This window comes from Centrocercus urophasianus, unplaced genomic scaffold (genome assembly GCF_019232065.1).
Source record: "Centrocercus urophasianus isolate 14NV4802_14NV808 unplaced genomic scaffold, USGS_Curo_1.0 seq_40, whole genome shotgun sequence".
Taxonomy (NCBI): Eukaryota; Metazoa; Chordata; class Aves; order Galliformes; family Phasianidae; genus Centrocercus; species Centrocercus urophasianus.
In genome coordinates, this window is record NW_024884978.1 from 3,781,724 (window position 1) to 3,793,831 (window position 12,108).

Sequence of the window (12,108 nt, forward strand, 5' to 3'; positions counted from 1 at the left end):
AACAAACCCCTAACTGCCAGAGCTACCCAGAGATTTTTTCCCCTCTAGTTTTGCTGAGTTTACAGCTTATATATCATTAAGTTGTAAAGTCAGACTTTATTTAATCTTCGGTCTTATTTTCAAGGATTTGTGTACACATACAACAGAGTAAACATTTCACCTAACAGCCCTCCTACTCATAAATTGATCCATGATATTGACTCGTATCTCAGTGATGTGTTGTATCTACATGCACCACAGTGATGACTTTTGACACGGTTTAAGAACAGAGAGATTTTTAAGAGATCACTATTTCTGCAGCCTTGCAGAGGAATTGCACAGTACCGTCTGCCCCAAGAGCTGTGTTTCCTCCCCAGCCTTCCCCAGGAGCTGTTTGAGGCTGATTCTTCCTTGTTATCCCATACAACAGAGCTGCAATCAGCAGGATTCTTGCTGCAGCTCATTAGACCAGATGCTGGTTGTGGCCTGTGCTGGGAGCTGAACTTGAACAAACAGCCAGAGGGCCGCATCAAATCCCTTCTGCACAATCTCCATTAGCTCACTGCCTTCAGATAACAGCAAACCTAATCAAGAGCCATTTGGGCAAATTAAATTAATGCTTGTCTTATTTGGCACTGAGCCTTACTAAGAATGCAGAGCTGTCCCCAAATATCCGTTGAAGTAATTACTACTTTATTGTAAAAAAAATAATAATAAAATAAAAAAAAAATCCAACCCTGGTTGTGCGAGCAGCACCTTTAATTTGCCTGTGTAAGAACAGAGAAAGAACATTGCAGCAAACGAGGGAAGTGTGTGCAGCCTGCAGAGGGCAAGCTTGGCCAGCCAATCTCCCCGTGCACACAGTGCAGGTGCCTCAATGAAAAGGCACTTCTGGATGGGCCTTTCTCACACACACTGTGGGCTTCACATGCAGCTTTTTAGCAGTAGGACGCTGTCTTGTTAGGAACAAGGCTGTCTCTGTACGTGTGATGCAAAGCTTTCTGAAAGTAAACCAGGGAAGGAATGCGGTGTTTTTGGGACTCAGGAGTGCCCCACTCAGGCTTCCCCCACAGCTCTGTGCTGTTTCCTGGACACACTGCCATGGCAAAGCTGGGCAAATCTGTGTGGCCCACTCCTGCCCCCAAGCTTCTCTCCAGAAGTGTATTTCCTTACAACAGATTCTAGATACATAAGGTGAAATCACTGTTACATAGCACAGTTTTGCAAGTTTTGACTCAACTTTCCTGTACGAGATTAATTATTAAATATACCTCTGCTGCTACTTCTCATTTTCTCAGTACTCGGAGAACAGCGGTATCTAAAACCAGACCCTTTGTAGAAAACTGCATGTAAAGCAAATGACTTTCAAACAAGGTCCTGAATTACTAATTGCAGCATGACCTGATTGCCCACAACAGAAGCACTGCCACCAAAACTCACCTGCAGCCTGTTAGGAACCTCAGCCTGCCTGTAGCCCTGTGTCCCCCAGCCCTGGGTTGAGTCCACCAGCCCCAGCTAACGTAATGCCACACTGCTCACAGGGCTATCTCCTGTCCTAATTAACCACGAGTCTCAGCTCAACTCTCTGCTGGATTTTAATTACTGAGTTATTAATTCATGGGGAAAAAATTGACAGATGTTTCAGGTTGGTCGTAGCAAATTAAAAGGCAGGTGCCTGGCACCAAGAGTCAGAAATGATTAAACAAATGACTCATGGATGTTCAGCTGTTTCACAGCAAACAGTGTGCAAGGCATTGCTTGGCATTCTGCAGGGCAGGGTGACTTCTCAGGATAAAAATAACTGCAACAGATTTCACTATCTCACTTTTAAATGTAAGGAGGCTTTTAAATGTGCGTTCTTAATTTGCTTTGCAGTTTTTTTCTTGGTTTGTTTCACTCTCCTTTCCTTTAAAAAGGAAATTCTGCTTTTTCCTCAGATTCTTAGTTTAGAAAAAAGTTGGGGTGATGCCATTTGAAGAGAAGGAACTATCTGGTTCCTCTTCAGTTATCACAAAGCAATATGCCACACGTTACTCTGTATACAACATGCATACATAACACAAGGCTGACGACTATTTTCCATTTCTTACAGGGGACAACAGTTGTAATTCTGCTGCTAACTTCAAGGGCTTGACAAAGCTCATGGAAGCGTTAGTGCAGATCAAACACATTACGGGAAACGCAGCCTGAAAGGCTACCAAGGTCGGTGCTGTTAAAGGAAAGCAGGAAGCAGCATTGCCACGGGCTGCAGCTCTCCATCACTCGTGCTGCTCCGCAGAGCCGTTCCGTCAGGTCTCAGCAGGTCCCATTTGTCATGATGGCACACGCAGCCTCAGCCGAACTGAGCAGAAACCACCTTTCAGAAGATGGCTGGTTATTAAAACCCATCGCTTGGCCACAAGTTCTCTGCATCTCTTTGGGCATTTCTGCTGGGAAGGTGAAGGAGGGGTTCCAGGCTGAGTTTGGTGACAGTGTTGCTTGTTTGACTGAACACCCATACACAATTTATGGTACAACCCTCTCCTGAATGAGGCATGTTGTATTTTCCACATGTTAGAATCATAAAAAAGATAAGTGTTTTGCTAATATTTTAATTTCTGTACAGGTTGTTTTTTTTCCCCCCACCCTTGCATTAAAGTACAGCTCAAACTACACCTCTGGTTCAAGTCAATCAAAAAATTACTCAAAGACAAAAAAAAAAAAAAACAAAAAAAACCCCACTAAATTTGATTTGGACAATGCGGAATCAGATATTTTGACAACTTCAGAACTAGAATTGAATGGTAATAGATTCGTAGGAACAGCCTGCATTTGTCAAAATCAGCATTCTCTGATCAGACAGCAGAAAAATTCCCCACAGCTGCAGGCTATGCTGCGTAGCAGCTGTCCTGGAGCTATGAGGAAGTTGAACAACCACCATCACCACCACTGCCTTCTTCCCATAGCCTACCAAAACTCACCCTGTCTGCTTTATTACCACAGGACAGATCCAAATGCATTACTTGGGAAGCTCTATCCAAACCATCTCTCTGTAGCCCACAGGCACAGCTGCAGCCCCAGAATGACCAAAAGCTGAGTTCCTGTGGAAGTTGTGATGCTCGGGGACACAGCAACCATCCTCCTATTATAACCTGTCCCTGTTCTACCTCCCCTCTTGCCTGGAAGACCCCTCAGCTCCTGCACAGCACGTAACTGACATGACCACGCAGGAACTCAGACTCTCTCCGGGCTGGAGATTTTCCTGTTGCCAGGTAAGACACTGCCAACTGCCTGGACTGTATACAGAGCCCCGAGACTCACCTGTACCCCATCAGTTAACAGAAGAAACAAATAAACGCAGACTTCAATGCTGTGACTCAAAAATATCTTTCCGTGTTGCTATGAGAGGCTGCATTTCATCCAGAACACGAACACGGAAATGCTGTCTGCTGGGCCCTCTTCTAAGCAGGAGCACGTTCACACTTAATTCCTTCCACCTCCCTCCCGCCTTGTTAGCAGCTGCAGCCTGGTGCCTGTGGCCTGCAGGCTTCTGCACGGCTGCCGCTAGCAGAGTAACACATTAATGGAGATTTATGGCACTGCCACGTGTGTCACACTGAGCTCAGGGTACTCCAGAGCAGAGGAATCACGCTGCTCCCCAAGCTCACACCCATGCTCTGCATCGCAGCTCACTGCTTTCTGTAGTGCATGTAACTGAGCAGCAGCACAGTGAGAGCCGTGGGTCCCCAGCTCAGGACAGAGAGCACACAGCGTGCGTGCCCTGGGCTGGGCACAGGGAATTATTGCTGCTTGCTTTTCTGAACTCTACAGTAAAGATCTCTCAAAGCCTGCTCAGAACAGCTGTAAACGTCAACATATTCTTCCTGCCTTGGCTGCATCTCCACAGGGATGTTTTTGGCACACGTTCTCTTGCAGTACATTTCACCTAGGGAGCAGAAGCACTGGTGTGCTGCAGGACCACGCAGCTACCAGCAATTTAAAGCTATGGGGAACAACTCTCGTTAAGACTAAGAGGTGGAGTTTCACACACTGCAGGAATCCCGGCGGTACTTCCAAAAGCACAGAACATGTGGGATGTAGTGCATGCTCATCCTAACGGACACTACGTGTCCTGCATGCAAACAGGACATTGCAGCTCATCTCCACAATGTTACTGCAGCTATCACTGAGTAACAAGGCAGCAACACAGGATTCTTTCCTGAAATATTTCATACGGTCTTGGAGTATTAAAATTATTTGAATTGTTGGTTGTGAAGACAGCCATGAGGAGCAGCCCCCACAAACTGCTGTTTCTACCACGAAAAATCACTCTGATGCTCAAACAATTATAACAGCCTCTACTGATTTTTAGCTACTTACATGGTTCTCATGGCTACAGAAGCTAACTGCTTAATCCTTAACACACTTCCCTTCTGTCACTACATGTAGCACCATAGGATCCCCATTGGAAATACACAGGGTTGTCTGTGGTCCCAATGGCTGCCTAAAGCCATGGAGAAGTTATACAAGGATGCTGAGTGTCAGACCACTGCCTTTTTGTGCTCCACTTCATGGACCCTGTGCTTATACGCTGTGCAGGAATCCTGTGTGTTGTCAGGGCTCAAACTTTGATGCCTGTAAACCTTTTATTGGATCTAGAAATAAGGAACTTGCTTAAGGTTATGCAAGAGATCAGTAGTAAATCAGGAAATTGAGCCTAAGCCTCTTAGAGCAGCAGCCTAATGGTTGTTTTCAGAAGAGTTTCACTACATTACACCAGCTAAGTGTCTGGCTCACTCACTGCTCTGTGGATTAACAGAGGGCAGATTGACTATAGTTTATTGAATTCCTAAAACAAAAAATAAATACTGGCTATGAGCTCTTAAAAAGCTTTTCCTAGCAAGGCTTTGGGAAATTCCCAGCAGTCTTAATTGGATATCTATACATACACAGAAACTAAAAGCACATACACCTACATAGTAATAAAGCCAAGTCAAGTATCATTATTTAAAGTTAACGAAAAGCAGTGTAATGCCTGACATCCCAGATAAGCCGCTTTTCATTGCTGTACACAAACACACTGAAATACAGTTAGCATTTCATTCATCAGGCAAAAATAACCTCTGCCTCTTCCAACCTGGAATTCTCTAACCACCCACAGACAACAGGACATTGTGCACTTACCATCAAGTTACAATATTTTTTTTGTCTTCCAGGGAATGAAGACTGAAAACAAAACACATAAAACCTCTCACACAGCAACTCCTGACACGTAACTTCTCTACTGCATCCCTGCCTACCCCTAATTTAACTCAGCTGAGCCAAATCTATACCCAGCTGCACCTGGTACTACAGCCCTCACAGCTCAAGGTCACCAGCTCCAAATAGCTGCTTGCTTTTAACTGCTCTCACTTGAATTGTAATAAGCTTCAAGTAGTGCCTAGTCTTAGCTTTGATTCAGTTAACAGTGCACTATCATCACCACGTGAGCAGGCTGTCTGAACTGCAGTTAGAACCTTGCTGCTCCTGTTGTTCCAGTCTAATGCAGAAAATATGCAATATTGTGCAATATCATCAGCAGACTTCTGAATATAGATGTATATTTACTTACACACCAGGGAAGCTATTGCTAACTTCTTGGTTTTTCATCTCAGTTGTAGTGTTTTTAGTAAACCCTATGCTAAGGGGATACAGATGTAATAAAATAAATTTATTTTGCTATCCCAACCCAAAAGTGCAATGTAATGGTAATAGGTGTAACAGCCCAGAGAGCTCACATTCTAGCAGGCTGTGATTCTGAGACTGTTCCTATGGAAGCCCAAAAATATCCTTCCTTTGCTCTTTTTTCAATCCTTTGATTTCCAAGGCCTTAAAGGCAAGCCAGGGAAAAGAGGGTTAATTAAACCTCTGATCTTGAATCATGGCATGACAGCTGCAGCCTTGGTGTACAGCACCACACAGCAAAGCTGCTACGAGTAACACCCTGATAACCTGTTAGTATTTGTTAACAACAGTTAGAGGGAATTGGTTTCAAAGCCTCTCTGCTTAACACAGACTGAGACCATTAAGTCTGCATACTAAAGCTAGTTTGGGAAAAATGGCTCACTTGCAAAGTGAAACAGCAAAACCCTTTGAGGAAACAGCAGCGACCTTTGCTGGCACTGTAGTTTGCTTTGCACGAGGATGTTTTGACTTCCTGACTCAGTCATTTTGGACAATTCAATTTGGCAAGCCCTTTGTAATTGCCCTGATTCTTAGGAATGCTGTTAATATTTAATATCTAACTATCAGTTGAGTCAAATCTTTATTACCCTGTAAGGTTTTTTTTCAGTTCTTTCTTTATTTCTAATGGCTGATTATATTTTTTAGCCAGAAAATATTTGTGCTTTGCCCTTTGCTTTGTAGAAGGAAGCTTATTAGGGGTTTCTTTCAGAGTAGAAACACAATGCTGTCAGTCAAACCTCTACAAACGCAAAGCTTCTTTACACAAAGTTCTCTCTACATACCCAGACAAAACTTTTTACCTAACATGTATTTCATCTAGCCTTACATTTATTATTTCTAGTCAGTGCATATTTCTGTGGCTGTGTGAGGCATTTCTACCCCATAGGAACTGCAGTTCAGCTGCTTCCATGTCTGTTCTGTGCAGTTGGAAGCTTCTTTGAACCGCCTTTGTCTTGAGAGAAACCATGGCTTTCCCTCAGGCTGTCATACCACAAAACAATGGGATTTCCAGGAACTTGGTGGGAGCATCTACTGCAAGAGCATGTGGACGTGGGCTAGCACCAAGTATAGACACATCTGAGTCAGAAATGGTATTTAAGGCACAGAAGTTATTGACAGATCTCTGTTAAATCAGAGATGGTCCACGTTATACAACCAGGACGGAGGAGCCAGGAGTCTCAGCATCTTTCTCCTGGTTTTAAGCTGCTTGCTGTGCTTTTGGGGAACACAAAAAGTCACTCACTATGCTATACTGTAGTTTTTTCATCTGGAAAAATGAGATAACATCACTGACCTACCTCAGAGGCAGTAGGTGAGCCTTCAGTAATACTTGTGGAACTACGCCGACCTCCTGGCAAGAAATACTCTAATGGAGCACAAATGTCAAAGATTGTTTTCAAGTCAGGCAGGTTTGAGAGCCGCTGAAAAGCAAGTATCAGAATGCTGTATTTATTTCCACTAAGATGCTTCTCTTATTGTTTCATCTCTTTTATGGTCTATTTCATGGCCTATTTTGATCAGTTAGCATTGTCTAATACTTTTTTTTTCTCTAAAATTTCAGGTGTCTCCTCAGCCCTCTCCCTGCATTCTGCCCACCCCACCTGCTCTCACCCAGCATGGCAGGGTGGGCAGAATGCTACTAGCCAGAAATTTGCATACATTCTTCATTATCTCTTTTCCTTGTCGTGGTAAATTCTCCTTAAGTTAGCTTTAAAATGCCAATGGCTTAAATATTTCCTGTTCCTGTTTTGTCTCTTGGGATTATGATGCCTTTCCAGCACCAGGAATTACTATTTAATAACTTGGCTACTTGAGGTTAAAGTGAAGGTTTGTAGAAATCATCTGTACATTCATATTGTACAAACAGATCTCTTCAGAAATATCGTGAAGAGGACCAGCAGCAGACTCATGGAAGGTAATCTTTTACTGTGCTGCATGTAGGGAAGATGCCTTATCTTGAATATGCTTTGTAATTTAAAAAAAGGATTATACATCCAAGTAGGAGCAGTAGCAAGCAATTAATGAAATTACTCCTCTGGGAGGGCTCAGTGTACACTCTTAAATACGTTGAAAATTAGCCACAACCCCTTAGGAGTTTACTTGGAACAAAAGCCAAATTTAAATCCTGAAATTAATACAATAATGTGAAATAAATCTTGAGACCAGTGGACCAAAAGTTCTCTCAACTCTTTTTTTTTTTTTTTTTTTTTTTTTTTTAATATTTAAAGTTTGCATTTTACCCAGTGCATCTTTCTTTATCTCTTTGTTACATTTAGTTTAATATTTTATTCCTCCTAATGTTGTCGTATGTTAAATATCGTAATCTCCCCAGGTGATGGAAGATAACAGCAGGCTGTGTGCAATGCAAAACCCACCTCAGAGCAATCTGGCACAGCGCTGTACTGCATCCAGCAGAGCTGGGGGCAGCAGTGGGGACCTGCAGAGAAGGCAGGACGGTTTGGGTGTCCTTGGGAAGAGCTGCAATTGCATCATTTTAACTGAGGAACTGCTCGGATTGCATCTGCAGTGGGAGAATGGGGAAAAATCCAGCCACTGTTTTTGAACCAAATTCATGACGTGTAATTTGGAATTTGTGGTGCTCAGTGACCTTTAGAAACTGTTCCCCAAGTGGGTGCAGGAGGATTTAACAAGCAGGCCTGGATGGAGCTCGCTGATGCCCAACATGAACCCTTCTGCCTCCTAGGAATGAGGGACTTCTGCTCACACAGCCATGGAGATGCCCTGAGACAACCACAGAGCTCTCCCAAATACCCTTTGAGAGAAATACCTTTCAGAAAAGGGATGAAATTCTTTCTGCCTTTTACTTTTCCTGTTTAGCTTATCATGTCCTAACGACGCTGGACTGGCTGCTTTCCATCGCTCCGTTAAAACAAGTCTGCATTTCATTAAAATATGTCAGACGTGGCCTATTCCTTTTTCTTTCATCCTGCCTCTGCAGAGAGCTGTGTGAGACACGAAGTGCTCTCTTTTCTCTTCATGGGGTGCACGTGGCTTTGGTGTTTTGTCAGGTGGCTCCTGACCAGCTCTGTGCTGACCATCACGCATGGCTCTCTGCTCTGCAGCCCCAAAGATCTTCTGAAGGTGCTCCACATCAGCGAAGGAGCTCACTCAGGAGGAATTCTCCTGCGAAGGAGCTCAAGATATTTTCCAAGTCGTAACATTGCTTGTGATGAAGCTGGATATCCTTATTCCCACCGGAAGACGCTGGGTATACGGACCCGACGTCGAGTCACATAAAAGCTACACACAGAGCCAGGTTCAGGCACAGAAAAAAAAGGAAAGAAAAAGATAAAAAGAAAAATAGGAAGAAAAGAACAAAAGGAAATCCCAAACTGTTACTGTTATCTATCTTGCTATCACTAATTCAGGTCTGTGAAAGGCCTGGGCAGCCGTCCTTTACTCCCATCACCATCTCAGATCCCAGGAAGGCTAGCAAACTGAACTCCTAGGGTGGGTTTTGTACTGGAGACTGCTTTGCTATATAAACCAGAGTGAAATTATCTTGCAGTATTTCAGACTATGACCTTTTGAGTAGACAGACCCAATGATTTTCAGTCAATGCTCCCTCCGCTTGATTTAGAAGCCCATTCAGAAGGCAAAAAGGCCAGTTCATTGAGGCAACTCATTACTCCACTGTGCTGCTACATCCTGATAGATAACAAATCTGACCTTTGCTACAGAAATAGGTTGTTGTGGGCAGTAAAAGTTCACTTTGAGTGACACGACGAATGCTAACACTCCTGCAGACAAAGACAGCATGGGGGCAGAATGTGCAATCAATGGTCCACTTTGAGCAGCTCGCTCAAATCCTCTCTGAGAAAATGCATGGTTTTCCCATTTCTACAGATGGGATTGAGCCCATGAGCCTCAGATCTCAGTTTACTGTTGTGGGAACACCAAAAAGTCCAGAAAACAACCCACAGGTAACCTCACTTTTGTTTAATGAAGTGGGGATCAGTTGAAAACGTAACTAAGTGAGCTCCTTTGTAGATGTAGATGGCCCCATTCTTGGCACCAGTGCTAAAGCTGTGCTCCTGTCTGTCTATCAGATATTCTGGCTGATGATGGTGAACTATCAGAAACTATCTGGAGAATTCAGCCCTTAAAATGATGTATCAGTAAAATGGAATCACAGATCTGCTCAGGTTGGAAAAGACCTCAAAGATCATCAAGCCCAACCACAACCCTCTGCTAAATCACATCCCTGAGCAAATAGTTTTCTGAGGAATGTGCTAATTATGGCAATGTTCAGTGGCTCCCTATTCAGCAAATGAATTTCAAACATAAAAATTGATTCTTGATTTTATTCATCACATCCATTTTATTTTAATGCCAGCTGACTTGGCATAATGAGATATTACTTGCTCTCAGGAATTATTTCTTTTCCCAAAGTCAGGCAATTGAACAAAAGCTTGGATGATCCATTTTGTGAAGTTTCATAGATGAAACAATAATATTATCCAATACCTATCACAATCCAGATATATAAGCTCAAAAAAACACATTCCTTTGTTTCTCATGCAGCTCTGTCTACTAAATCAATGTATTTCTATTCCCTGCCTTCCAAGTGAGAACAACTACAAAAATCTGATGCAGCTATTTCTGGGGAAGTGTGGCCATACATCCACCTGCAACCTGCAAGAACCAATATGCCAGAGACACAGCATGAACCACAGTGCAAGGAGCGCAGAAATGAAGCTGATGAGCTCTGCAGGCCTCCTGCTCCTTCACTGAATGCTTCCTCATCAGTGAATATTGACATCATCTCAGAACTAAAATCCTAACATAAAGTCAGCAGTAAATTAAAGATCCTCCTCAGGAGAAAGGCGTTTGGCATTCTGGAAATATTGGTCTTTGTTGTTTAAGACTTATGTATTTATGTGAAACCTTTTTGGCTGAAGCTTCAGATGATTTTTCCCAATCTCACACACCCACAGTCTATCTTTTCATACCAGAGAAGATCAGGTTGAACCATGCTCTCAGTCCGTCATTTAGGCTATTTTTTAACTGAAAAATCCCTTATTTTTTGAAGCACTGAGGTTTCATTCCTAGGAATTCGTGCTTCTAGCCTGGGAACTGCAGCGCTAATGAAGGCAGTGCTTTATGGCAGGGCTGGCTTGGCAGGAAGCAAGTGGCATCAAGAAGCCAAAAGACTGACACCCCCCCCCCCCCCTTTTTTTAAAAAATCACATCTTTAATGGCCACAAGATCCAGGGTATCATCCTCCCTGCTATACTGCTGGGATGCTCATTAAGCACTGGTAATTAGAGTACTCCTACTGCTTTCTTATACAGCACTGATAAAAACTGTTAACTAGGCTTCCTCCCAGATCAGCTCATTTCAGGGAAGTTCCTCCCACTAAATTCTGTTGACCACAATCCCTTTTAATCTGCTGACCTGGACACTGCTTTAAGGCCATTCTCTTTGAAAAACTTAAAGAAATGAAGAATTAAAAACGATGAGAAGGCAGCTACTTTCTGGAAATGTTAGCACTTAGAATTCCCTCGCTCACAGCTATGACCAGGCCTGCAGACAACAAGGCAATGCATAAGAGTGATGTGGGAACACTAACGTGGGAACACTGATGTCACCCATGGGTCCCTGCCCTTAATAGCCCCCTGGCAGCCCAGCCTGGTGACAGCTGGGTGAACCAGCCCACACTGCTCAGGGAACGTCCATCAGCTTTGTGGGTTAATGCCTCAGTGCCCCGAGAGTCTTCTAGAAATGACTTTCAGAAAATAATGCCATCAGCAGGAGACCAGCAAGAAGCCAGCGTATTTGCAAGATTACTTCCCATGTAATAAATTCCCTGCGACGAGCTGTGTTACTGACCTTGCTGTTTGTCTGCAGCTGCACAAAGGCTCAGAGGGGAAGGCTGACCCAGCATCACACGTGGCCCCTCCAGCAGTTGCAGTGCTGCACAGTGACTGCAGCCTCGAGCTTACGGACGGATTACATGCGGCTTTCCAAAAGACCCTTCTGAAAAGGTGATGTCGGATATTTCATAAGTTAACACCAATGAAAACCAGATTTATTCCTAGTGACAGGGAGCTTAGCCCTGCTAAGAAGCCACATAATCATTTGCTGCTTTCACTTAGTCCTCATCAAAGAAATGGGTATGTTGGAATGAATGATCTGAGGGATGGAACATCAGACATGAAATACCTCATCTCTCTAACTAGCCCTGCACACTGAATCTTGCTTGGGCTCCATCTCACCACAGAAAATTATATATGTTTAAAACCTCCTTTATTTACTTTGCAGAGCTTGTCAAATCTTAGAACTTCTGTTTTGCAAATTATTTCCAAACATGTATTGACCTATGTTGAAACAAAAACAGGACTAAAACCCCAAAATGTCCCGGAAACAAAAAAAAAAAAGAAAGGATGTAAAAAACTCATTCAA